This window comes from Castor canadensis, chromosome 7 (genome assembly GCF_047511655.1).
Source record: "Castor canadensis chromosome 7, mCasCan1.hap1v2, whole genome shotgun sequence".
Taxonomy (NCBI): domain Eukaryota; kingdom Metazoa; phylum Chordata; class Mammalia; order Rodentia; family Castoridae; genus Castor; species Castor canadensis.
In genome coordinates this window covers 24,731,211-24,757,717 of record NC_133392.1, presented here as the reverse complement: position 1 = coordinate 24,757,717, position 26,507 = coordinate 24,731,211, and the positions used below count along the sequence as shown (strand labels likewise).

At 38.9% G+C, this 26,507-nt stretch overlaps 1 protein-coding gene across 2 annotated transcripts in view; it reads left to right on the top strand.

Annotated features, from left to right (window-relative positions):
* Nucleotides 1–26,507, top strand: part of Sorcs3 (sortilin related VPS10 domain containing receptor 3) — a 601,718-nt gene that overhangs the window by 453,509 nt on the left and 121,702 nt on the right. The window lies entirely within an intron of this gene.

Here is a 26,507-nt window from a genome sequence, read left to right as displayed (position 1 = left end):
AAACCTCTATGTTGAGGCTATTGTTTCCCTAATAAATTATCCTTCCGAAAGAGAAGAGCCCTGAAGCAGATATTAATACAGTGTAATAATTATTCAAAGAAAACTATTTGGTGGTATTTTAAATGATGTTAATTTGGCCTTAATGGGACAGATTTTGAATGTTAGATAAATAGCAATTTCATCATTAGGGACACAGTTACAACAAAGAAGTTTAAAGGAAGATGAAAGAGATACAGAGACAATCCAAAAGAAAACCAATAAAGACATATTCAAGTGTATACTCTTGAAACACTTTCAGAATCTTAAGTTAAAGCATTTTCAGTAGCCAGCACATGGCTGGGTGTGTTGGTTCATGCCTGTAATTCCCAGCTACTCAGGAGACAGGTATCAGGAGGATGGTGATTTGAAGCAAACTGAGGCAAAAATTAGCAAGATCCCCCATCTCAACAAATGATCCAGATGTGGATCATTTATAATCTGCATAATCCCAAGCATAGGTAGGAGGATCCACGTTCAAGCTGGCTCAGGCAAAAATGGGAGATCCTATCTGAAAAATAAAGGAAGCAAAAAGGCTGGAGGTATGGTTCAAGCAGTAGAAACATAGAGTTCTACTTCAAGTAGAGTGCTTGCTTAGCAATCTTTTGAAACCACAGCACTGCCAAAAACAAAAGAAAAAACAAACAACAGCAACACAATCCAGCAGAAATGGAGATTCATCAAATAGCATGATGTTGGAATGTGTTTGCCATACATGTAATGATTTTAGTGGCTTGACATAAAAGTTGCTATTGGTATTTGAAATACTTCCATGAATGAACACAAATTTGTGATCTGATTGTGAAGTAGTGATATTCAGCTGACCTTTGCCTGGAAAATCTCACATGCCACCTCTCACATGGTTCTAGTTCATGTTTGCCTCTGTAAATAGCTAAAGCCTATTATCACCTTACCTCCTCTGTAGATCTGTTGCTTTATGTTCTGGGTCTGATTTATCCCCAAGTGGAATGATCACAAGAGAATCCTTAGCCATTCTGTTGCAGATTCAAAGGTTACAGGTGTCAAGATCCTCTGAAGACAACCTGACCACAAGAAAGGAGCAGATTCTCTTCCTGTGTCAGGTGGGCAATGCTGAGCCTTATGCTCTATGAGTTTTTATAGGTTTCCTGGCGGGCTGAAACTCCCAATGATGACCAGTTCTGAGATTCACCTTGGGAGGGCTCTCTCTCCCTGCCTGTTTCCTACTGCACCTCTCCTGGACCTAGATCACTTCTCACAAAACAAAACAAAAACTGCCTACATAAAAGTCTTTGTTTAGGATCTACTTTGGATGGAAACCAACTCAGCCTTGAAAGACTCTTAAGTATTTGTAGAGTCCCTATTAAAATATTCAGCATCATGGATGCATTGAACTATGTCAGAAAAATAGAGGCATCAATTTCTCACTGTGAACATTCAATCCCATTCCTTCTCAGGAACCTGGCTTATTGATTGTCTCCCTTTTCTCTTTATCTTTAAATTATTCATCCCTATTTCAGACTTTTCATAGTATTTAAATATTTTCAAATATCTACCATCCTTCAATAACAAAACAAAGCAAAACAAAACTTTCTTTGAATTCCATACTCCTCTCTATAAATGTTGGTCTTTCGTTTGTAACTCAATTTCTTGAGTGTTGTCTGTATTCATTATCACATTCTTTCATTTCCCTCTCTCTGTAACCCACTTGAGACTGACTTCTGCCTCTGCTACTCCACTGAAATTGCTTTTGCCAAGTTCATCAAAGATACATTTAAATTATATGCAGACTACACTTCTCAGTAATTAACTTAGTTGACCTGACTGCAGCACTCAGATCCCCTGACTGCCCACCCTGTCCTGGTGCATGCACCTCTTGTCACTTTTTGGTCATGCAGAGCTCAGAGTGTCCTCCTCCCTCTCCAGTACTATCCTATTTTCTTATACAGGTGCCATTTCTCCCCATCTTCATGCATGGGTTTCCTCAGGTCTCTTTTGGGTTCCTTTTCTCTGTTCACTTCCTTTTTTTGGGGAATCCCATTTTATCAACTGTTTTAGTGTCAATTGCATCCAAATGCTGTTGACTCTCCAGCTCTGTTTGATGTAATGCAGAGACAGATAGTCTCCAGGGAAGGGTCACTGGTCATAGAATGCCCATCAATTCCTCTTTACTCCACTCAGAGCTTTGCCATGCATGTCTTTAATAAATTATTAAGAGTTGTTTCTTTCTAAGAGGTCTAATGAGACTTCATGGAACTTATAACACTTGCTGCTTACCAGGCCAACATAGTGAGGAATGTTACCATTTAATCTCAAAGAGTGGTTCTGCAATTCACCATATGTTAAGTATTTGCCTTTCTTGTAGTACATGGATGGGATGTGTTTAGTTCAAAAGGTGTTAAATTGCTTTGGTTTTTCCCAGGTATTAAATTGGTTCACCTATGAATAATGTATAATAGCTACAGTGGTGGTCATGTTATTGTGGTTTAGTAGGAAAGCTGCTCTTGTAAGTTGGCAGTGTCTCCATGCACAGGAAAATGAAGGGTGTTTGTAGGTATGCTGTGTAATGTGTTTTACAAGAAAGGTGGTGCTCATGCTGTTTAATTATCCAGGAGTCTCATTCTGCTAGAGGCAGTGACTAAGTCTTCATCAGGAAGGCAATGTGTTGTTCAAAGGACCACAGTGCTTTCATCATTAGCTCAAAGGAGCAAGAACAACTACAAAACTCTCAGTCTCTTCCACAGTTTGAAAATCTGTAATTGTCTCCTTCTGAAGCAATGATTCTTCACAATGTTCTTTTCATCTGGCCACACCAATTTTACTCACCCATCAGCAAACTGAAAAAAAAGAATGTCATAATGGAAAAAGGACCTTACATTTATTTAGTGACAAATTTATGTCTGGCATGTGCACATTTTATTTTATTTAACAAAACTTTAATACTTGAAAGCTTTTGATGTGGTAGATATGACTGTCCACCCCCCACCCTCATGGAGGAAACTGAGCTTTAGTGAAGTTTACAGAATCAGTTTTGTCTATAGCTCAAGAAAGGGTAGGGTCAAAGACATGATCTCAGGGCTATCTGGGTTCCTAAAGAATGACAAAAGAGGACAATGATCTATTTCTCCTTTTCATTTTTGTTCACATTGGTACCAAATACCTGGTGTTCCCAGAAACTTTTCTGGGTGACTTTACTAGCAAAATAGGCAGATATTGCCCAATCTCTGTAGATAACAGAGGTGGGAAAGCCTTATCCACTCCCTGACAAGTGGACTCTTTGTTAAGATCTTTTTCAATTTTGTTTCATATCAGGAAATTTCTGCATCATTAACCAAAGAAAAGCTCAATGGGATTCAGTACAATGTAATCACGGCTGTATTGCTGAGAGTTGCCCCTTACATCCACTTGTAGGATTTACTCAAGCATACATCACTGGGTTACCAAGTGGGGACAGAGTGGCCTCACAGTTAATCATGGTCACCACCCACATCTCTGGTCTTCTCCAACCCTCCTCACTTGTCTTGCACCTCTTGCCACACGTTATTCAATTTCCATGATGTGTTTTGAAGTGAAGGAAGGGGTTTCCTCAGAGTCTGCTTTCAGGACTCAGAGGAGCTGTGGAGTCATGACCTAGCTGAGTGTCCCCATTCCTGTTGCCTTCCAGGTCCCTGCAAGTCCTTCAAACACATACTCTGCTAGGCCCATCTCCCAAGAGAACTCCTTTATAAAAACAACAGTGCCAATAATGAAAGCAGTTGGGGTGTTGACTGAGAAGTAGACTATTAAGTCCAGTTTTCTCCCCATTACCATCCTAACTAGGATATATATGTCTATTAATTTCAGAGTTTCAGCCTCTAAAATTTTAATTGCTCTGCCTTTAACTCCATAACTAGTTAATGGGGTAAACAAACACTTTGGATTTCTGCAAGCAGTTTTTAAAAATATGACTCTGAAACCCTTCACAGTCAACCAGAATAAAGACTTCTTAAGTTTCATAGTGGCAGAGACATTGATTAATCAATCAATCCACTTGATTTGATTGAGGACCTTCTAATATATGCAAAGCTGAGATAGGTTCAGTCTGAGACAGACCTACTAATTGATAGATTGATTCATTCACTCATTTATCCATTCACTTTACAATCCTTTATTGAGCACTTAATATGCTCCTACTTCTGTCTAATTAAAGGGCGTGCAATGGTAAGCAAGACTAACAAAGTGCTTGTCCTCATTTTGCTTTCAATCTGAGGAACAGGAACTATTTAGTCTGTCACACTCCATGAGCAATGCTCAAAAGCATATAAGAAAGTGCCAATCATTGTGGGACAGGCTGCTTCCTGGACTGAGGGATATCCATGAGGTCCTGATTCACAATCAGGAAAGGTTATGAAGAGGGCAGGCTCAGGCTAGTTCTCAAAGCAGAGGAGGATTTATTCAAGGGGTCCAACTTAGAACCAGGCAATATCCAAGCCAAAGAGACAGTTCAGTGGGAAGAGACTATGCCTGGGTAGGATGGGCACGTGAGGAGGTAGCAATCCCAGGTGCAACCCCAGCCTCACCATTATCTCACTCTGTGATCTTGGACCATTGTCTTTCCTCCCTGGAGCTCAGTTACCTTGAAAGGGTTGCTTCAAGAAGGGCTTTCAGACCTCTTGCTGTCATTGCTGACGGAGCACTGCTTTTCAGAAGGAATTCCAGTATACAAAACAGACATAAGTGTAGTAGAGATAGTTTCATTTCTTCATTCCTGTATGGACCCCCAATGGCACCTCTGTGGGCCTGGGAACTTCACAGAACCCAACTTGGAAAGCAGTGGATTATACAACTCCAGGAGCCCCCTTCTGAGAATACCTCCCCCTAAAAGTCCACAAGTCTGTCCACTCCACAGGTCACTCTATTTAGTCAGTTAGGGACAAGGGAGTATTATTCAGAAATATTTGCACTACTAATTTTTTTGATGTCAGAATAATATAAAAAAGATATTTGGGATGCAGCTAAATCCTCAAGAGAGTTGCTGCATCTTCCCTTCCTTCCTCATTCCTCATACATCTTCTGGGGAATGTAATAGGGAGATAACACAGTAAATAAGAAATAAAAGACACAAAAGTAAATAAGAAGGTTATGATCCTTGGAGATCATACATATATAAGAAATAAATATGCAAATAAGAAAAACATAGTTCCTGCCATAAGGGGGGTTATAGTCTGGGGAGGGAGAGTCATAATATACAAAAAAAAAAAAACAATAAATAAAAGCAATAAATGTGTACTGTGATAAATCTATGACCAAATATACATAATAATGAGAGATAATAATAGGAATTTATTTATTTATACAGTAAGCCCCTCAACAAGTATTTCTGACATTACTACTATCCTCAAAACATGGGGTTACACTTGAGAGATTTTGTAGTGAATCAGACAAACCTTACTATTTAGATGATTCCTCATCTCTGACAGTTATTAGGAAACAAAAATAAATAATATAAAAATATAAATAAAAAGGTAATTACATGTGTATGTGTATAAAGTATTCCTGGATTTTACTCTTGAGTCTGGGGCATATGACGTGGTTTCATGACTGGTGGATCCAGGCACGCTCTTCCTTCCACCTTCCTAAATTGGGAGTCAGAAGGTCTGAACAGAAATCAATCCCTGCAATTTATTTTTAACTTCTTTCTCCTTAGCCAGGATTGATTTTTGTCCCTGTGATCAATGGCACAAAGAATAGCTCCACGTCCCATGCAGCTGTTGAAGTACTTGGTCTGGCTGGCCCCACATCTATTGAACTGAACATTAAAAGCTGATTATGAAAGTAAGAGGATGAAGATGTTTAAAGGATGGGCTTGCTTACTCATGCTTTCCTGGAGAGGAAGGCTTGCAGAGGGATGGGGTCTGCTGTAGGAAGAGCCAGTGTCCAGGAACCCAAGGTGGGGGCAGGAGAAGTGCCCCACACGTTGCCTGTGCCTGAACCTAGCACAGTGACTGGGAAGGAGGGAGGCCATGGGGAAGAGCTTCTGATTTGTCAACCTCCTTCTGTCCTTTTATGGCTTTCTCTTTTTCTCCCTCTTACCAGTTCATCTTTACTATGCTGACTGCTATTAGATTTGAAACTACAACAGAAAAAAAAATGATTAGCTTTTTCAAAAGTCTCTGTGTTTTTTGGACTTCACAATTATCTAAGTCTAATCTCCATTCTTGTCTCCTCCTTCATCTTTTCTGCTCACCCAGCTTGTGTTTCTTGGGAACATGCAAATAGCCACTTCCATCACTCTTTCTAGCCTGCTACTTCTCGAGGTCAAGCAAGATTGCTTCCACTTTCTTCTGTGAAAAATCTTTTCAGAAGGGATGCACACCTTGGAATGATGCGCAGTGGTAATTCCACAGAACACAATTAGAGCAGAGAGTCTGCCCTGCCAAGGCCTTCTGTCCAGTTCTCTTGGATAAACACTTGCAGTTTTACTGCCTGCCCCAGGTGGCCATTGCCTTCAGATTACAGCAGGGAGAAATCATCAAAGGGCTCTTAATATGCTTGTGTTTATTATTTCATTGTGCTGTGGAATTGCTTCTCAGGTGTTCTCTGTGTGGGAGGGAAAGGATGCAAGCGCTGGCTTCCTCACTTCCTCTGAAGTGTCTGACATGTGCCCTTATGAAGCTGAGCAGACATAATTCTTCTATGTAAGAAACACTGCAGTTCTCACCATTTTATTTCTGAAGATTTCGCCTCAGATGTCTTCTGTGATTTTTAGGTCCTGCTTAATTTTTTTTTACTATTGAAAAATCAGTAGTTCTTGGAGAATCAATTGTCGTTAGTAGTAACAACTAACACTAATTGAGTGGGAAGCATGAGCTATGTATATATATGGATGAATTTAGTTGCTGCGATTCCCTATGGATTAAATATTCCTCTTACCTCCACTTCAGAGAAGAGGCACAGGGAGGTTAAGGCATTTCTCAACAATGCACAGCCTACTTCTAAATAGTGGTGTGGATCATTTGACCCCCGACAATTTGACCCATAGCCTTCTTTCTCGACCACAGCATGGTTCTGCTGCTTACAGGAGAAAGAACCACCATAGCACAAATCAGTCAGAACCTATGTAAGGAACAGTGAGCAAACACACACAGCTTCAACACAAGAGCAGGTGCTTCAGGAGTAATGGAGCAGGGGGGATGTGATCAAAGCACACCAATGCATGCCTGAAAATGTAATAATGAAAATCCTTATAACAATTAATATATGCTAATAACAAAAAAGAAATTATGCACAAAGAAATTTCAAGGTTTGTTAAAAACAAATGTAAATAACAACAGAAATAATAATACATGCTATATTGTGGTCATATTCTTAAAAATGTCACCACGAATTTTCATTTAATTAGGGTCATCATTAGTAAGATGTATGTTGTGAATATTTTTTCTTATGAAAATATATGATGAATTGTTTCTCACTGTATTACTGGGATATAACTTTGTCTAATCTCTGAAGATTTAGAAGAAAACAATAAATGTTGAAAAATATGGTATTATTTCAATTATCAAATATGTACAAATAGAGCTAAATATCTCCACCAATCAGTAATTTTCAAGGTTTCCATATTGTTTGTGCAAGTTAGAAAAAAAAATAAAACTTGAGATCAGGAGAAAGTTTCCATAACCTGACCACCATACATAACTGCCACCAATTTTTGTCACATTTATTTCTATACTTTTTATTTTGTTGTATTATAATAAAGGATGTACTAGAAATCTAGTTTTTAAAGTAGGTGCTTCAAAAAATCTTTTCGGAGTGGTTAAATGATCACAAAAGAATCTGGCAGTGTAGAATCTGAAGATTACAGTTGAAGAACTCTACCCTGAGGAAATCATGAACTAGGATGTGAAGGGATGTGGAATACAGGGAATGTAACATTGAATCCCTACTTTGCATCAGCCAGGTCCAGTCTCATGTTGTGAGTGTTTCTGTGAGTTGCCATGAATTTAAGATGAAACTGAGACCCTAAAGAACACAAGTGCTTTTCCCAAAGATGCATAATAGTCATAGATCAGAGGAAATTTGGAATCCATTGTGGCTTAGCTCCGTGGCTCCATTAATTTTCATAACAAAGAACAAAATAAGTTACCTAAGGTGCACAAAGATAAAATTCCTGATAACTCAACTGTAATCCTTGTGCATTTTCTTGAAGAAGGACTTTGTTTGTGATCTGAACCACCTCTGCAAAGCAGCATAGTATAGACTTTTTGTTAAAGATGTTAAATAGAAATAAGGAAGTGTTTATGTCATTCATTTTAGTGTCATTGTTTGGATATGAAATGTCCTCCAGAAAGACTCTTGTATTGAAGGTTTGGTCCCCAACTTGTGGAACTATTTTGGGAGGTGCTAAAAATTTTAGGAGATGGGGCTTAGCTGGAGGAAGTAGGACACTGAATGAATTCCTGGTGTGCCTCTCTTTGCTTCCTGGCCACCATGAAGTGAACAGCCCCTACCACATGCTCCTAGTGGAATGACATATTGCCTTCCTACTAGCTCAGAAACACAGTCAAGTGACCATGGACTGAACCATCTGAAATTATGAGCGATCACAAAATAGCCACCCTTAAGTCGCTTATGTCAGGTATTTTATCACAGATATACAAAGTCTGACTAATATAGTGAAAGCATTTGATACAATCTACACACAACAACTCTTTCTTTCAGTCACCTCAAACCATTCCTTGTCTTTTTTGTTCTGTTTTGGAGAGATTATATTTTTTATTAGTGTATATTAATTGTACAAATGGGTTTCTTGTGATTTTCCATACCTGCATATAATAGACTCTGATCATATGCAACCCTTTTATTGCTTTTTCTTTTCTTCCTTCTTGCCACCCTTTTTAAAAACAATGTTCAGTGGGTTTCATTAGTCTATTTTTATATATGTGATGTACATTGAAAATATTCACCCCCTCATTACCCTTTCTTTAGCTGTACTTAATCTCACTGGTTTACCCCCAACAGTCCCCTTTTTATATTCCACATATGAATATTCCACATTTTCTTTATCTATTCCTTGGCTGATGGGCATCTAGTCTGATTCCATAGCTTGGCTATTGTGAATAGTGCAGCAATAAACACAGGAGGGTAGATATCACTATTGTATGCTGACTTATATTCCTTAAGGTGGATGCCCAGGATACCATAGCAGGATCATACAGTAGTTACATTCACTGTTTTTGGAGGAAACTCCATACTGATTTCCATATTGGCTGAACTAATTTGTATTTCCATCAACAGAGTATAAGATCAAATGTCATTTTGATTTGCATTTCTTTAAATGGCTAAGGCTGTTGACCATTTCTTCATATCTAATGGTCATTTGTACTTCTTTTGACAACTCTTTGTTCAATTCATTTGATCATTTATTAATTGGATTATTTGTTTAAATTTTTGACCTCTTTATATATTCTAGATATTATCCCTAGTCCAAGGACTTGCTGGCAAAGATTTTCTCCCATTCTGTGAGTTGTTTCTTCATTCTGATAACTATTCCCTTTGTGTGCAGAAACTTTTAATTCGATGCGATCCCATTTGCCAATTCTTGTTCTTATTTCCTGAGCAATTGGAGTCTTAATTTTGCAAAGTCATTGCCAGTACCTATATATTCATGTGTTTTTCCTTAGAAATTGCAATGTTTCAAGTCTTATAATAAATGAGGTCATTGATCCTTTGTGAATTCATTTTTGTATGGAGTAAGACATGGGAACTCATTCTACATGTTGATACCCAGTTTTCCCAACACTACTTATTGAGTGATCTTTTCTCCAATGTATGTTTTTGAAGACTTCCTAGAAAATCAGATGAGTATAGTTGTATGGGCTAATATCAGGATCTTTATTGTATTCCATTGGTCTACTTGTCTATTTTTGTGCCATTACCACACCATTTGTATAATTATGGCTCCATTGTATAATTTAAAGGCATGTATTGTGATAACTCTAACATTGTTCTTTTTGCTAAGGATTGCTTTGCCTGTTCAAGGTTTTTATGCTTCTTTATGAATTTTAGGATTTTTTTTCTATTTCCGTGAAGATTGACATTGGAATTTTGATGAGGATTTCATTAAGTCTTTACATCTATAAATGTATTGAAGGCATTTTCACTATATTAATTCTGCCAATTCATTAACCTAGGTGGTCTTTCCATCTACTAGTGTCCTCAATTTCTTTCTTCAGTGTGTTACAGTTTTCATTGTTGAGACATTCACCTCCTTAGTTAAGTTTATTCTTAGTTATTTTTTGAGGTTAATATGAATGTGATTGCTTTTCTCATTTCTTTCTCTAGCTGTAAAGGTACTGATTTTTATTTCTTTATTTATAGCAGTATTGGTGTTTGAACTCAGGGCTTCATGCTCGTGAGAAAGGCACTCTACCACCTGAGCCATAACTTCAACCCTTTTTGGTCTGGTTGTTTTGGAAGTAGGATCTCACTTTTTGCCCAGGCTGTCTAGGATCATGATCATCTTATTTCATGCTTCCCATTGTCACTGTATTGACAGCAGTGTGACATTATGCACAACTATTGGTTGAGATGGGGTCTCACAAACTTTTTTGCCTTGGCTGGCCTTAAACCATGATCCTCCCCATCTCAGTCTCCCAGGTAGCTAAGATTACCTAAATTATGATCCTCCCCATCTCAGCCTCCCAAGTAGCTAATATTACAGGCATGAACCACTGGTACCTGGCCAAAATGCTACTGATTTTTTAAACGTTGATTTTGTATCCTGCTGCTTCCCAGAAGTCTTCATCAGATCAGAGAGGTTTTTTTTGGTTGAACTTTTAAGGTCTTTTAAGTATTGGATCTTATGATCTGTAAATAAGGATATTTCACTCCTTCCTTTCCTATGTATATACCGTCTCCCCTTTCTCTTGCCTTTTTGCTTTAGCTAAGAATTCAAGCCTATATTGAATAAGGATGGAGCAAGTGGACGTTTGTCTCTTTCATGACTTTAGAGGAAATGGTCTGTTTTTCACCATTTAGTGTGAAGTTGGCTATAGATGTGTTGTTATGTTGAGGTACATTCCTTCTATTCCTAGTTACTTCAGGGCTTTTATCATGGAGGAATATTGCATTTTGTCAATTGCTTTTTCTTTGTCTTTTGAGATAACATGTGATTTTTGTCCTTGATTCTATTGATGTCCTATATTTATTGGTTTGTGTATATTGCAGCATCCCTATATCCCTGGAATGAAACTAACTTGATCATGTTGTTGAATTTAGTTTGCCAGTATTTTATTGGGAAGTTATACATTTATGTTCATCAATAACTTGGTCTATGATTTTCTTTCTGTGGTGTGTTCTTATCCAGCTTTGGTATCAGGGTAATACTAGCTTCATAGAATGAGTTTGTTAGCATTCCTTCCATTTCTGTTTTATAGAATAGTTCGAGGAGCATTACTTTTCTACTTTAAAGATATGATAGAATTCAGCAGTAAATCCATCCATTCTTGGACTTTTCTTTGTTGGGAGACTCTATTACTGCTTTGATCTCATTGCTCATTAAAGATCTGGTTTATGTCCTCTTGGTTGAAAGTTAGTAGATCATATCCACCTATAAATGTATCCATTTCTTCTACATTTTCCAAATTTTTTGGATAATAAGTTTTCAAAATATTCTCTGTGATGCTAAGAATTTCATTGGTATTTGTTGTGATATCCCCTTTGTCATTTCTCACTTTATTAATTTGGGTCTTCTCTCTCTTTCTTTTGGTTAGCTGCCTAAGGGTTTTTCAATCTTGTTTACCTTTCAAGGAACCAAGTATTTGTTTAATTATTGTTTTGAGTTGTTATTTTAGACTCCATCTCATTAATTTATGCCCTAATATTTATTATTTCTTTCCATCTATTGATTTGGGGTTTTACTTGTTCTATTTTCATTAGTTTATTTATTTGAGATCTCTCTGATTTTTTAAATGTAGGCACTCACAGCTATAAACTTTCTCTTATCATTGCCCATGATGTGTCCCAAGGTTCTTTGTTTTCATTTTCATTTGATTCTAGAAATTTTCTGAATTCCTCCTTATTTCTCCAATGTGCACTTATCACTCAAAATGGTATTGTTCAATCTTCATCTGTTTGTGTAGTTTCTCTTGCTGTTGGTTTCTAGTTTTGTTCCACTATAGTATGATAAAATATAGAAAACTATTTCAAATTAAAACCACACTAAGATTCCACCTCACCCCTGTTAGAATAGCCATCATTAGCAACACCACCAACAACAGGTGTTGGCAAGGATGTGGGGAAAAAGGAACCCTCTTACACTGCTGGTGGGAATGTAAACTAGTACAACCACTCTGGAAAAAAATTTGGAGGCTACTTAAAAAGCTAAACATTGATCTACCATTTGATCCAGCAATACCACTCTTGGGGATATACTCAAAAGACTGTGACACAGGTTACTCCAGAGGCACCTGCACACCCATGTTTATTGCGGCACTATTCACAATAGCCAAGTTATGGAAACAGCCAAGATGCCTCACCACTGATGAATGGATCAAGAAAATGTGGTATCTATACACAATGGAATTTTATGCAGCCATGAAGAAGAATGAAATGTTATCAGTCGCTGGTAAATGGATGGAATTGGAGAACATTATTCTTAGTGAGGTTAGCCTGGCCCAAAAGACCAAAAATCGTATGTTCTCCCTCATATGAGGACATTAGATCAAAGGCAAACACAACAGGGGGATTGGACTTTGAGCGCATGATAAAAGCGAGAGCACACAAGGGAGGTATAAGGATAGATAAGACACCCAAAAAACTAGATAGCATTTGTTGCCCTCAATGCAGAGAAACCAATGCAGGTACTTTAAAGTGACAGAGGCCAATAGGAGAAGGGGACCAGGAACTAGAGAAAAGGTTAGTTCGAGAAGAATTAACTTAGAGGGTAACACACATATACAGGAAAGCAATGCAAGTCAACTCACTGTATAGCTATCCTTATCTCAACTAGCAAAAACCCTTGGTCCTTCATATTATTGCTTATACTCTCTCTTCAGCAAAATTAGAGATAAGGGCAAAATAGTTTCTGCCTGGTAGCAAGGGGTTAGGGGGGCAAGGGGGGGCAGTGGGAGGGGGGAGAAATAGCCCAAACATTGTGTGCACATATGAATAAAATAAAATAAAAATAATAAAAAAAGAAAGGAAATGGGAAAATAAATAAATAAATAAACAAATAAAAAGAAAATGATTTGAATTTTCCTGTATTTGTTAAGACTGTTTTGCGGGCTAAAATATCTATTTTGGAGAAAGTTCTTTGGACTCCTGTGTATTCAGTGGCTGTTGGTGGAACATTCTGTAGATGTCTGTTAAGTCCCTTTGATCTATAGAGTTGTTTAACCCTGAAGTTTCATTTTTTAGCCTGGAAGAACTATTTATTTATGACAATGTGGTATTGAAGTCACCTGTTATCATTATGTTGGGATTTTTCTGTTTTTATGTTTATGTCACTATCCAGCCAAGCCTAAACATAGAGGATGCCTTGACTGAAAGACTACAGGTGATTAAACTTCCAATCAATGACCTGGATACTCAGATACCTATGCAGAAATACAACAAATTAAAAAAGAAACCCCACAACATGACTTCCATCCATAAGCTTAGAATTCTGTTTCCACAGTGATCTTCAGGTGATGATGTTCACTCCTCACCAGAGAGGGCATTGCCACCAACTACCTTACCTGTTACTCACTGAACTCCCTGCTACCTAAACTTCTCAATCAGTGTCATCCTCCACCCCCCCATCTCCATGATCCCCTCTGTGTCCATCCGCTACCCAGACACCATGGCAGAGTGTCTTCAAGCTCCTTGAGCTAGGATTGTTCCTTGTTTTCAGGTTCCCAGAGTATCTCAGGCTTAAACAATAGGCCCATTCTCAAGATGGCACCTGGCTATGGCACTCTAAGATATGGGGAGTGACAAAATGTTTTTTTCCTCCAGTGCTAGTCTGCCACACAGGACTAGGCAATAACACATCAAATCTCTGCACTGAGTTTAAGGCTTATTGGAAGTACACCATTATCCTGTACCTAGATTTGCCAGTATGTGGCCAGGACCACCTGGCTTACCTTGTACTTTTTGCTTCATCTTCCCCTCACCCCTACCCTTGGGAGCTGAGGTTGAAGCTCAATTCTGTTTCCTACTTTTCTCTATCATCTTTCTGTTTCTCTAAGGTTTTCAGTTGTTCTGACCCTCTTTCATGATTAACAGTGCTCTTCTCTTTCTCTCAAGAGTAAGTCTCTCTTTTGTTACTGTGACTCTTCTCATTCATGGAGTCAAAAGAGAAAGCTTCTAACCTGCCATTGTGGCCCACCTCTACCAAACTACCTCTTTTCAAACAATAAATAGTTACACACCTTCTTGGTTCTCTCTTACTAAAATCTTTCCAGCTTCATTAGTTATCTTTTTCTTCCTCCAAGATCTAACCCACCTTAGCTCTACCTTTTCTTCTATCTCTCCCTTTGTTAAGTACCATAGTTCAGCCTGTCTAGTCCCCCATCCTTAAATCCATTACCCCATTCAACAAGCAAAATACCCTTCAGTGTTGAGGACCCACTCTCCTCTGAAGGCCGTAGGAAATTAATTGCACCTGTTTATCTATTACATATGACACAATATGTGCACACCCATGTATGTGCACATGACACACATGGAAGAGTTTATCACACTGTGAAGAGTGATATAAGAGAGAGGCTAAGCTCACAGACTCCAGAGTCAGAAAAATGTGACTTAAAATTACAGGTTAGGTCTCACCTCTGCTAACTGGGTGATTTTACCATCTTATATCTTCATTGTCTTGCTTGCAAAATGCAGATAGGATGAGTGTGGTTCTCACAGTGCCTAGCACTAATTTTATTCTAACTGTAGAAGAAACATGAGAATAAGTTGAGCAAGATATGGAGGTTCACTCTGCTCAGAGGACCATAGCAGTATCATTGTTCTCATATCATCATTTGTACACCTTATATATTAGGCTTTCTGTCACAAATAGATGATGAACTTCATGAGGTTTCAGCTCTATGACTACCATAGGTCTGACACAGCCTGGACACAAAAATGCTGAATATATACTTCACACTTGACACATGTAACATAGAGGAAATGAGACTGGTATCAAAATGTGATGTTTAAACATGATGAATGTTCAAGAAATGATGTGAATTTGGTCAGAGCTTTAATTAATGTGGGGATTCAGGAGTAGGTGGAGGAGAACATCTTGTAATCTGCTTCCCTGTTTCCTATAGGAAGGTGAAATCTCTTACAGTCCCTGATTTTTCCATGTTGCAGTGTTGTTAACCAGTCAAAGGAATATTTTATGTAAAATTGCTGTCTACTTGTAACAAGCCATGCAATTATCTTCCCTTTGTGTTTTTTCTGATTTTGACTTGGGAAATACAGATTTTAGAAGCCAAACACAGCAAAACGTACCTGAAGTTACAAGTCAGCATTTCTGAGGTTGGCTTTGAACCCCACCTTTAAGTAACACAGTGACCTAAAGTGGCCCATCTGGACCTCAAACTCTTGTAATTATGCCTCACTTGCAGAGTCATGCTCAGCTCAAATAAGATTACTATACTAATGAGGAAAACTAATAGCATAGAATGCTGTACAGATTCCAGATGCTATGACATAGGTGCTGGGTACTGAGAGAGAATTAAAGATGAATAAGACACATTATCTGTTCTTGCTAAGTCACTTACTGTAATCCAGGAAAAAAGCTACTAAGTACAGCAAAATGGCCACAAACAAAGAGCCCTGGGAATAAGAGGAAGAAAGGATGAATACCGCTGGGAAACTGGGATAGGAAAAGAACTTCATATAAGCCACCATGAAATCTGCAGATGCTGCATCTGCATCCAGATAACTTGTCCTAAACTAGCCATTGCTTGGAAAGGCTCCAGAGTAGACACTGTAGACTCAGTCAGGGTTGTACTGTGTAATTGATCTTGTCAGGATTTAGAAAGCCAAGTTTAAATCTGGGCTTTGCCACTTTGGAGCTGAGTGTCTTCTGCATGTCATTTAACTTGTCAGCAAACCCAGGCTGCACAGTACCTCTTTAAAAGGATCTTTTTGTATGTGTACTGTGCATCCAACAATGATGCTTGTGCTGATGGAGGACAGGAGAAGCCTAACATAAGGAGTACAATGTAGAAGTTCAAGAACTAGCAGTTGGCATTTCACTAATATTCATGACTCTCTTGGGGAGGTGGCAGTGTCATCTGAGAAGCAGCTTGACAGATGGTTTCAATCCATTTACTGCTGTCCTGAAATCACTCATGAGGAATGCAAATCCCATGTTGGTAAAGCTTTGCTGTCCTATCTACCAGCTCTAACCTACTGGAAATCCCATATCCCAAGGAAACATTCTTCCTTCTCTAGGAAATTAATGATTTTGTTTGCTTTGCCCTTTCAAGATATTTAAAATATCTTGAAAATATCAATAAAATTAATGACTCCCTAAATAGCTATGTGCACCTGCCATTCATCTCATGTGGTTGGAGACGCTTCTATAGTTTTGCTCATCCATTTCTTTTTCACATTCCTATTGCCTCTTGCCTTACATTGTGTGTGTAGTTTGAGCCTCACTGGTAGATTTAGTACCCCACACAGTCAGCATGAACATACATGGATCATTGGCTGGATTTTTTCAGTGAAGACGCTTCTGAAAGTTGTGGGTTCCTATGTAAATACCTCAAGGATGGCATAACATCATAATTATTCTATTTTACAGTACTTTATAGTTACAGGAAAGCATTTTATGGCCCTATTTCATTTACTGGAAAGAACCTGTGAAAGTAGGGTAAATATTGCTAATTCCATTTTTATAGAAAAATAACCCGCAAACTTAAGGAGATTAGTGATCATGCCTAAAGTTGCTCAATAGCTAAATGTCTGAACTGAGAATAAGGCTACCGGTGTCACAGATGCCAGGACCTCCCACCCTTCTTCTTCTCCTCTCTACCATTTTGTTTTTATTTTCTGAAGTTTGAGATAATGTAGAAATGACAGAAGGTTGGGAAGATTTTACCCAAATAACTGACTTCAAAATTTCCACTTATAGAAACAAAGGAAATAGACAATGTGATCTATTAAGCTGAATAAAAATTTATATAATTATAGGAAGATTACATAAGTGAAGTCCCTTATAATATAATTTCTAACCCTCATTTAGTTCCATCTTTTACAAAATCATTTGAGTCCACAGTCCATAAGGAATGAATAATTTTTGAAAGCAAAAGGAGAGAGGTGTTTTGATATCAGGCTTTCACATTTCTGTTCAGGAATTCCATGGGTAGTACCTTTTTGTCTGTGTGTGAAGGAAGCTCTGTTATCCTTATCTGTGTCTCTGAAAGTAGATTATCTATGCTTTTGATATTTTTGTATTACTTGGGAGTATTCAGATGCTTCAAACACTGGACTTGGGATGGCAATTCAAACCCATATCTGGTCTTTTATATTTATGCCTTATCTCGGCCTTTACATCCCTACCCCCCAAAAAAAAATCTCATAGAGGAAAGGCAAATAAATTTTCTTTTGATGAATCAGGTGGTGTCTCTCTGATTTGCCTCTAAGTCATGGAAGCTGGAAGTCAAAATCAGGCTTGTAGTCAAATTTTGTAGCACAAAATGCTTTGACTTTGTGGTCCTCAAATGTGGTCTCCTCCAGGAATTCCTTCTGACTAGGGACAAAGAGAAGTATTTAAATCTTCTATCCCTGGTAAGTTATGATTGGCGGCCATCATGGCTACCACAGCACCATGTGATGCCTGCAGGTTGCGTATGTAAATTGCTACAGTCAGTCATTATAAGGCTTCTGAGATGTTAGACAGGTGCAGGCACCTCTGCCTGCAGTTCTGCAGTTAATTTGCAGTGAGCAACTGTATGTCCACAGGAGAGTAAAGCTGTTCTCATGTTCAGTGATATTTAATCTCTACAATCATTTGTCAATAGATAAATTTACTATCTCTATTTTCCAGAAGAGGAAATTAGGAAAGTTAAATTATTTGTCCAAAGTCACTAAGCCAACAAGGGGTGGAATACAGATTCAAATTCAGTCCTGGAATTCCAACTAATGTACTTTAATACTTAAAAGTAAGAAGAAGAGTTCTAGTTGAAAATATGTATGTAATTGGAAACTGATTTGAGTCCCTTTGTGGCATTTGAAGAAATACCGGCAAAGTCTGGCGTAATAATTCTTCTAGTCATGTATGTGACCAAAATCTGGGAAACAAAAGCTTTAGAAACAAACTCTGTCCAGTGTTTTTCCCAACTCATCACCTTTTCTCTGCCTTTACTGTTATTCACAACCATCAGTAAAGGCTCCAGGAAATTGCTTGGCAGGGCTGATGAGGGTGGCAGTTGCTTCATCAGTAATTTTTGACCAATGAGTTTACTGGCAGCCTCAGTGCATGTCTTCCCTCCAAACCTCCCCTACTCACACGCAAAGACACACACACACACACACACACACACAGAGAGAGAGAGAGAGAGAGAGAGAGAGAGAGAGAGAGAAACAGAGACATAGACATAGAGAAAGAGAAAGCGAGACAAGAGACACAGAGAAAGAAACAGAAAGGAGAGAGACAGAGAGAAAGCAATACTGGCTTCAGTGTCAAGTGTCTTATCCCAAATCTGTTCTTGGTGAAGCTAGTTTGGGTCCATTATGTTTGGGTACCAATAAAAGATTTTATGTGCAAATCTGTTTCTAAGGCTGTCCAGCCATAACACAATGCAAACGTGTTAGGTAATAGACCCACTCTTTCTAGACACAGGGAGATAAAACTGTATTACATTAATATCACAGAGCCTCCAGGGTATAAAATGAGCAAATATCAGTTACACAAACACTGAATTCAAAGTCAGATAGTCTAGCGTAGAAGATGACATGCTGATAGAATGCCTGGTTCTTCCAAATGCTACACCACAGTTTTGATTTAGTCACATAGGGTGGTACCTTAGCAAAGCAGTTTTGGAAAATGAACTCAAGTTGGCAGAGTCAACCTAAACTTCCATGTAGAAGCTGCTGGAGCTGTCTTGATATGTATAGTAGCTATAGTAACTTCCTGTGAGAGCTACTTCTATTAGTTGACACTTAAGGCTATTTTGCCACTCCTTTGTAGAGACAGGACCTCGCTGAACTGCTCAGGCTGACCTTGAACTCCTGGGTTCATGTGTATTTTAATACAGGCACAAGTTTGATGACTCTTGTGGCCCAGTAGTCAGAAGACTGTTTCTTTGTTCTTAAAAGAGAAATGTGGTCTTTGGAGGAATTATGTAGGTGGAGAGGGAGACAAAGGACTAACAGCATCAAGATTTATTTTAAATAATCTGAATGGACTTAATGAGCAAAGAAATTGGAAAAGTTAATTGTGCATCTTAACAGCTTGACTGTTCCTTTCCCTTTGTTAAGGAGGAGGAAACAATGCAGTCTGTACAAGGTACAACTAAAGTATGCCTGTACAGGTGGTCATTTTTCTTGGCTTAGACAGATTCTTCACATCATATTGGACTCAGCTCGATACTCTAACTGGAAAAGCTTCTGAATATCATTTCCTAAAAGGCAACAGTTCTTGTGTAAGCCAAAGTTGCTTCCAATGTAGTGCTTATTCACAAATTTTCCCAGCAGCACCATTCACTCCTGTGTAACAATAGAACATCGATTTCTTAGGGCTGAGAAATTGACAGGAACCCTGACATCAAAAGAGATTCCTTGTTGGTGGGCATCTTGTCTGGGAAATTGCCAGAGAGTGACACAGAATCCATTCCTCTCCATGGACATAGCCTGAGACTATGTCCATGAGACTGGCATGAGCTTTAAAAGCCAGATAAACTTGGGTTCAAATTCTGGCCCTCTCATTTACTTGCTGTGTGTCTTTGAGTATGTCACATTAAGTTCCCTACTCATCAGTTTCCTCATCTTAATGTAAAATAGAAGATTGGTAAGCATAGAATATCAGTGTTTTCTTATTAAATGCTCAAAAATGTTACCTGCTACTAACATCTTTACGTATTAGGGTATTAATGTCATCATTTGCATTGATAATGAATAATATAATCATTGTGGATATTCAATACTCTTATGAAAGTATATCACTCTCAACATAAAACAGGTACTCAAAAATATTTGTTTCAGTCCCTCTTCTCAGATTTCCTATATCTATTTATAGATTCTAGAGACTTGACAGGTTTTCTCCTGTCTGTGGTAGAAAAAGGCTCAGCTTCTGAATCTCCAAATGGGGACTGGAAATGACTCAGTACCTTTTGGTTTCACGGGGCAGTAGACATATTTCCTTCTGTCCTCCAGAGAAAGCCATAATCCCTAAATAGGATGAATGAAAAAAAAAAAAAAGCATATGTCGGGTTAGGCTTGGTCACTGCAAGAACATTAACAAGTCAGAAGAGACAGATGTGTTTAATGGCCAATGCATTTGTTCAAAGGCATCATTTTCACTGGCCAGGAGCCCAATTAAACCTGTAAAATGGAAATCCAGAATCAGATTAACGAGCCAGTCATTAGTAAGGAAAAGACCTAGCTAATTCTGTGTTTAGCATGACGGATGGGTCCAGAGCCAATAATTGGATGACATCCATCAAATGTAAAATAAAAGATGTCACTGAAAGGTAGAGTGGTAATAATCTCTGGGATTTACAATGCCAGAAAATTTGCTTGTATGGAAGAGAAAAGTTCATCAAAATAGATTAATAGTTGCTAAATTTTATTCCTTTCTTATGTGGTTGCCAGAGAGCCACACAAATAATCATGGAGAGACAGCACTTCCATCAGCTTGGTATCTCTCTAAATCTACGAGGATTCTGCTCCAGAGGGGATGTGCTTGAGATTCTGTTTGGAAATAAGATCCTTGAATCATCCAGAGACTGGGCAGGACTGGAGAGCTCTTTATTACATCCATTGTTCAGTGTCAAAACAATGAAGGAGCTTGGCGCTGGTGGCTTACACCTGTAATCCTAGCTACTCAGGAGGCAGAGATCAGGAGGATTGTGGTTTGAAGTCAGCCCAGGCAAACAGTTCCACAAGACCCTATCTCAAAAAAACTCTTCACAGAAAAGGGCTGGTGGAATGGCTCAAGGTGAAGGCCCTGAGTTTAAGCCCCCCCCCCCGTGCTGCAAATAAATAAATAAATAAATAAATAAAAACAATGGAGGAAGTCAGACTCAGTCTTTCTTGTGAAGCAGGTCAATCCCAACAATCCATGATTCAGTTAGTGACTAAGAATTGATCCCTTGCTCTACACCTGACTCTGTGGAGCCATGCTCATTCCTGGTTAAAGGTCTGTGCATGGGTGACAATAAGAAAGCCCAAGTTCACTTTCTGGTAGTAACAGTGACAAGCTGCATAATGTTGGGCAAATTGGTTGATCTCTCTCTGCTTCAGTTTCCTGGCCGGTAAAATCAGGTATGCAAACTGTGCATCATAGCATCTTCTATGTGACAAACACCCATTTCATGGCGGTTATTGTTACTCTTGTTTTTGTTAGCTCACATCTCTAAGAAGACATTCTGTTTAAGATGTAGTGTCAATGCTATAACAGATTTCTGGGAATGCAAAGAAATATATATTACAGAACTTTTTATAAGTGTGTCTTAAAAAATATCTTAGAACCAAAGGAATATGATGTTACAGTGAAATAAGTAAGACAAATGGAGGACATTTTTTAGTCAATTAAAGTAGGAGAAGTACAGGCTTAGGGCCAGATTTTCTGAGGTTCACATTTCTCTTATTTTGGTTAAGTCACTCAGTACCTTATAACCTCTATAAGTTTCCCACAGGGATTAACTAGATCATTTATGTAAGGGTTCTATGTAGCTCTAATCTTGGATGGTAAGCTCAACAAATGTTGATTTTCTCATTATTTTTATTATTGTATATTCATTAGCCATCTGCCAGGAGATCAGCCATCTTAATCTGTTCCTGCTACTACAAAAAATGCCTGAGATTGGGTAGTTTATAAACAATAAAAATTTATTTTTCATACTTCTGAATGCTAGAAAGTCTGAAATCAAGACACAGGCAGGTTTATTATCTGGTGAGGACCTGGTCTTTTGTTTCCAAAATGATACCTTCAACACTGTGTTTTCACAGGAAGAAGGGATGGGGGTGAGGGTGGGGAAAGGAAGTCTAGCTAGTTCCCTCCAGGCCTCATTTTTTTTCTGGTGGCACTGGGATTTGAACTCAGGACTTATGCTTGCTAGGCAGGTGCTGTACCACTTCAGCCACACACAAAGCTACCTCTACCCCTTTTATAAACATGGATCCCTTCAGGAGGGAGGAGTCCTCATAGTTTAATCATCTTAATACCATTTCACTGGGGATTAAGTTCCAACATAAATTTTGGAGGGATAACAACATTCAAACCATATCATTCCCCCCTGCCATTACACAAACGTGTCTCTTCCTCACATACTCATTCCATCCCAATAGCCTTAAAGTCTTAACTTGTGCCAACACTTTAAATTCTAAATACCAAATCTCATCTAAAACAGATATGGATGAGATTCAAGGTGTGATTCATCCCCAAGTCAATTGCTGTGTAGCTTTGTGCTCTTTAAATCAAACAAATTATATGGCTATGAAATACAATGATGGGTAGGCCTAGGATAAACATTTCCATTCAAATATAGACAAGAAAGAAGGAAGGAGTAACATTTCCCATGTAAATCCAGAACCCAACAAGGTAAACAACAATGAATTTTGGGACAATATTCTTTGACTATATCCTGCCTTCCAGACATATTGAGGCAGGATTTGAGTCCCTAGAATAGGCTTTGTCAGATTCTATCCCCACAGCTCTTCTAGGTGTATCTCACAAAGCAGTTGTTGTTTGGAGCCCCATGCCTGTGGTTGCTCCAGGCTAGAGTTCCTGTACAGCTTTGGGAGCTTGGGGTGGCTCCAATACATGGCTCTGCTGGACATTTCCCTAGTAGGGACTCTGCTGCAAGCCCAACACTGGAAGCAGTTTTCTGTCTAGGTCCTGGGGCTTTTCAGGACTCCTTTGAAATCTAGATGGAAGTAGCCATGCCTCCACATCTTTTGTGCTCTGTGCAGTTGCAGAGTTAGCACCACATGGATGCTGTCAAGGTTTATCCCTGTGCCTTACATTGCTGTCATCTGAGCCACCCATGAGTCACAGCAAGGGCAGCCAGCGAATGCTGCATCTGAATTCAGGAAGCAGAGTCTTAAGGTCATGCTAGGTAGTGAACCCTGAGGTTCCATGTAAGGCATGGACCTCTCTCTTGAAACCATTCTGTCCTCCATGCTATGCCACATGCTCAACACTTTGCTTAGATGTTTCTTCTACCAAATATTCTAGTTCCTTGATTATTAGAGCTGCTTTTCACAAAGCATTAGAACATGGGCAGAGTCAGCCTTATATCTTGACAGTTTATGGAAGGATGGCCTTTCTTCCAGTTACCAGCACCTCGCTCCTCATCTCCACCAAAATTCTAATTGCCACCAACATCTATATTTCTACCAGCATTGTGATTGTAACCACTTAAGTAATTGCTAAGATGACTGTCTCTATGTCTCTATGTAGCTCTCTTCTTCTGAGTAATCACCTGAATCACCCCTAATACTCTATAAATCACAATATAAACTTTCTAGCATTCTTTTCAAAGCTATTCCAGTAGCTACCCATTACTCCAGTTTGAAAGCCATATTCACATATTTCAGTTTTGTTATGGTAACACCTTACTTTTCAGTGCCAATTGTTTCTGCTGCTATAATAAAAGACCCTAGAGTGAGTAATTTGTAAGCAACAAAAGCGTATTTCTTACACTTCCCACAGAGGCTGGGAAAGCCAAAATCAAAGAAGAAGCAGATTCAATGTCTGGGACAGTCCTGTCTTTGCTTCCAAGATGACACCTTGACCACTGTGCCCTCAATGGCAAAAGGAACAGTAGGGCAAAATGGGGCCTGGATGGTTACCTCCAGCCTTTTGATAATGCATTGATTCCTTCATAATGGCCAAACATCAATGATCTAATCACCTTCTAAAAGGCTCTGCACCATAATGTTATTGCTTGGGGATTAAATTTCAACACAAATTTTATAGGGGACCCAAACATTCAAACCATAGCACTGATGTTGTCTTGGAATAGAGGAGGTTATAGCACTGTAATAAGACATGGAAGTACCATTACAGAGAAATCTATGCCACAGAGTAAATGTTGAAAGTGCCATTGAAATGGAAAGAAAAAAATCAGAAGTTGATTGATGGAAGAAATTATACTGAATTGGTGGTATCTAAAAACCCTACAATGAACTTCATGAGACCTGCACTGAGGTTTAAAGCATCAGTTAAATTTTTGGCAGGTACAGAGAGGGCCACAGTCCATGCAAAAGAAAAGTGCCATTTTAGTATGTCTGGAAGATTCTGTGCAGAATTACCTGGAGAACCACTATGCTTCAGGGACCATGAGGTCCCTTCACATTTTTCACCATCCTGTGGTACATATGAAGCATAATTTCTATATTTATTTTTCAAGCACAAACTCCCCCCAGGTTGTATATGAGCTTGTGAAAGAGAGAATCTGTGCTTGTGGAGAGAAATAATAGACATGCTGTGCTGAGTGCCCACAGCTATGGGGCCAGTCACTCCAGGATGAGGACACTTCATTCTCTCTCAGCTCTTGGTGCTTAGAAAATCCAAGGACACCTGCTTTGCTTGTGACAAAAGGTCTGGTGGTGCTGCCATCTTGTTCCCTTTAGAGGTAGCTAAAATCTGCTGGGGGAAAGTTTCTAATTAATGAGTTCTGCCCAGCTGAGGATGGGCTCTGCCTCCTTGGAGGCTGGTTTACTTTGGTGCAGTTTGGGGTGTCCTGTAGATTTCAGGCATATGATAAGTGACCAGAGGGTATATTTTAGGGGCTTAAAAACTTTATCATGGGTATGTGATCTTCTTTGGGGGTTACTGAAATTGCTTTAGGACAAAATAGAAGAGAGGATTAGACAACAATGTAAATATGCTAAGTGCTGTCTAATTGAAAAAAGGTTAAGGCTTAGTTATGCTTATTGAATTTTGCCTCAATAAAAAAGTCTTTATCATCATTATAAACACAGAATTGAGGAAATTAGTTACATCTGGGAAGGAGACAGGGGTCAGGACAGATGAAGCACACAGGCATGTAAATTGTTGTTAAGGGTCTAGTTCTGCGTATGTACCTATGTGGTCCCTAGACCAGCATCATTAGGAAACTTACTAGAAAAGAAAATTCTTAAACTCCAACCCATCACTATTGAATCAGAGATGAGGCCCAGCAATCTGAGTTTTAAAAGCTTTCCAGTTGATTCTGATGCATTCTAAAATTTAAAATTATTGATCTAGTTTTTGAATTTGCAGGTTTGTTTACATGCATTGATTTTATAATTAAAAATAAAACCAAATTAAACAAATAAATAAAAGGATCCTGCAAGGTATAATGGTGACTGGGTGTCCAGATCCAAGGATTATGTTTTAATCCAATTTTATGAAGTTGAGGTTTATCTTAGAAAGAAGAAAACCTTCTCAGCAACCAATTTGTCTTGGTATGTCAACACCCACCTCTAAGTCCACACAACAATATAGATTCATAACAGGTGCTTTACCAACATAAAAATAAGAGTCCCGGGATACAAGAATGATGCTAATTAGAAAATGGAGACAAGGGCTAGTCCTGAACTTCAGAGAGAAAGCCAGTCTGTCCTCTTCATTTAGTTAATTCTCTGCATTATCCTCCCCACCCCCGCCACACCAAGGCTTTACCTTCTTGCTGATTCTGACATCTGGTCTACCTGACAACTTGGGGTACCTGCTTTGTGGGGTTCCAATTTGTGTGGATCAATGGGGAGCCATGGGAGAGGCTATCTTATGGAATGAGGAGTCACAGGTGCTTGCAACAGAGACATTATACCCCCTGTGCTTTGTAGTGTTGCTGGATGGGCTCCAGGTTTGGACAGGAGTGAGAGGACTGGCCAGTCTCCAGCATACGCTTGAGCTTCACTGAGAATGGAGCATGTGCCTGGAGTAATTGCCTCCTCAGCACAGCAGACTAGTTGCTATTGTTGTTCTGCTATTTTCTCTGAACAGGCCATGTTATCTTCTCTTGTGAATAATAATTTCCCCCTGAGTTAGGATAATTGGGCTGAGAGCAGCCATCTGCAGAGCGATGCCATGTTGGCAGGACTTTTCAGCAAGCCCTGACTAGGGACTACTTCTTGGAGTGGTTTCTAAGTCATCTAACTAAGAATCTATCCTTTTTCAAGTGAGGTTACAGGGTTTATCCATGAGCCGCCGCTAGGAGACTGCAGACTGGGACTCTAACCCAGGATCTCTGAATTTCAAATCTGGAGCTTTTCCACATTGTATAGTTGCACAGTTGTCTTTAAGCAACTTGTATATGGAAAGAATCAATAAATATTTGCTCAATGCATGAATCTGTAAATAAGAAGTAAAAATGTAC